A 2,887-nucleotide genomic window follows, 5' to 3' on the forward strand; every position below is an offset into this window, starting at 1 on the left:
TGGCTCTAGAATTGAACCATTAACTACAGAATATTTACCTGGTCCATAAAGTACCCTAAGAGTAGCAGGCGATGAATTCAAATTGACTATCTATTGCTAGGCAATTACTAAGTAATTTATTTTAATTGGCACTTTCCTTATGTAAAGTTATCTCTCCTTATATATAATTGAGTAGTGGGTGCCAAAGTTCTAATTCTAAAATGCACTCCCTTAGTGTATGGCTGATGGCACTGCTCCTCAGCATATATCGCCACCAATCAGAAGGCAAAGCCCGGGTCCCGCCCACACCACAACTGCTGCGACAACCTGGTCTTTTGCATATGGAAGCTGATTGGACTTCACTCCATTCCACACCTCAAACCCCCCCCCCGCAAGGCAGTTGGAATTTTCAGTTGCATAACATACCTCATAGGGGAGAGGAGAATGGGTAACAATGGTTACCACTCTCCAGGTGAGGGCTACAGATAACTCAAACATACAAATGCTCTTCAGGTAGCAGAGATCAGTCCCTCTGGAGAAAACAGTGGACTCTGTCATTAAACCCTGCTGAGGTCGCCACAGGAAACTGACACTGTTTGCCCAAAGCCAGAGCACTCTCCCAGAGCCTCTTTCTAGATCCCGTTGTATTTATTTCCGCAACGGGCATTATTTCTAGTATAACATATAGCCCATGGACCACAAGCAGTCCACAGCTCTAGCTGGTACCCATAATCTCCTCCCCTTCTATTCTGGGAGGCTGGAGTTGCTCAGGCCACTGTAACGCCTCAGCTGGGGGGCAATGATTTCTCCTTGAGATAAATTGCCACCTCCTAGCTGAGGCCAAAGTGTTCCAACCACCATAGCAACAGCAGCATCCCAACCATCTGCAGCAGGAAGCTTGGATGCCTTGCAGAAAGATGGCTTCTTCCATGAAATATCCACGCACATACTCCATTGTGCTAGCCAGGATGCCTCAACCTTGGTTTAAAAGAAACTGCTACCACTCAGCTGAGTGTACTGACTTGTAGGCTCAGGGTACCAGGTTACAGCATCTTGCTCAGCTTCCCAAAATAACAAAGCCAAAGGAAGCTTCCAGAGGTCCAGTGTCATGCAGTCTAAAGCCAGAGTTTCAGAGTTCAATCAAAGCAATGTCATCTGGTCTGAGGTCAGAGTTTCAGGAATCAGTCAGGCAATGGTGGCAGTTACGCGTGGAATATATGCATGTTGCATCCACGCCCAGCAGCCTTCCTTGGGCATGCCTATGGCTGCATGCCTAATTGTAAAGCCTTCAGCCAGCTACTCAGGGTCAGTCCTGCAACAACTCATTTTCGTTATCAGCAAGCCTCTGGTGTCAGGCCAGGAGTTGTGCACTTCGCCGCTTTGCCAATAGCTCCATTCTCAGCTTCCATCTGCAACACTTTAAGGGTGTAAGTGATCCCAGAGGGTTGGGAATGGTCAACAGACTTTCACCTGCAGAGCTGGAGGGTGATGGATGGTGATGGCTCTGCAACAGCTGTTGGCTGTGAATCCTGACAAGCCTTCAGCTCATTTTCTTGCTGGTCAGCTTCTGTTGACTTGGGGCTGTACAGGGCTCCTCTTCTCCTGAGGACTCCTTGCTATCACTGAGCCCCAGCTGACCCATGGCACTGAGACTGAAGGATTGCAGTAGTCATAGCAGCTGCGCCATCCTAGAATGGAAAGGGAGTAGATTGAACAGAACAGGGGGAAATGATGCAACTGTGGGCAAAGTCTGTACTTGAGAAAAACAATCAGCTCACAGCCTTCAACAGCCACATGCTTCCACATTCTAAATCCCTCTGCACTCTTACCTGGAAGTAAGGCCTACTGAACAAAGTTATACGCTTGTAGTCAGAGATGGGCAGGAAGGGGCCTGATTCCACAGAGCTAAAAAAAAATCTACCACTATCCACAGACCTACTCAATTAGCCTACTATTAGAAATTGTTTCAGAGAGCATGTTTGCATGTGGAAGATCCCAAAGTCCTACAACTAACCATGGGCTTTTCCACGTGGGGTTTCTTCATCAGTTCTGGCCCTATAGTGCTTTGGTTTATCCCGATCTTCGTAAGCATTTTTGTGCCTTTAGTTTTAACTTCAGTTTTTTCGTTTTTTCCTTGGGGTTTTTTCCAGTTCTTTTGAGACCAGTTTTATCCCAATCGTTTTCTGTAAGCCAATTTTGAGTCAGCATTTTCCTTATACCTAATGTTTTTGTAGGTTTTCCTTGTCCCACCCACCTCTAGCCCACTGTTCAATGAGTGGACTGCAGTCAATCCACTCCCTCTCCTCTCCTCCACCCTGAAAATGAGTGATTACTTTTTATTTTTAAAAACAGCCCTAAAATATTGATATATCACTGGAGCTTTGTAATAATACTCTGGGCCATGGGTGTCAAACTCATTTGTTATGAGGGCCGAATCTGACATAAATGAGACCTTGTTGGGCAGGGCCATGTGTGTCATAAAATGTAATGCCTGATAGCAGAGGTATAAACTTTATAAAGGACACAGACAAACACAGTTAAAGATTTTTTAAAACTTAAAATAAAACATGCTTAAAACATTAGCACTCTTGCAATATTTTGTTTATTTAACAGTCTTTGATAACTGACGCCTCTTGCTCTGAAATATTGCATCAAAATCTGGAGACAATGTCTGCTGTAACAATCTTGAGTATGCTGTTCAGATGTTGTTCAGATGTGTATCTGTAAGTTGCAAATCTACTTTTGATTTATTGACATTCATTACAGATATCTCATGGTCAATGTTCTGAACCTAAGACCCAAGGGAAAACATGAAATGGCTAGGCATTGCAAGTTTTTGTCATAAGTTGCTTTGTGTGCTGGTCAAGAACATGTGAAGGCACCATGACACAGACTGAAGGCTATGCCT

Source organism: Gekko japonicus, unplaced genomic scaffold, assembly GCF_001447785.1.
Source record: "Gekko japonicus isolate JY-2015 unplaced genomic scaffold, Gekko_japonicus_V1.1 scaffold1685, whole genome shotgun sequence".
Classification (NCBI taxonomy): Eukaryota; Metazoa; Chordata; class Lepidosauria; order Squamata; family Gekkonidae; genus Gekko; species Gekko japonicus.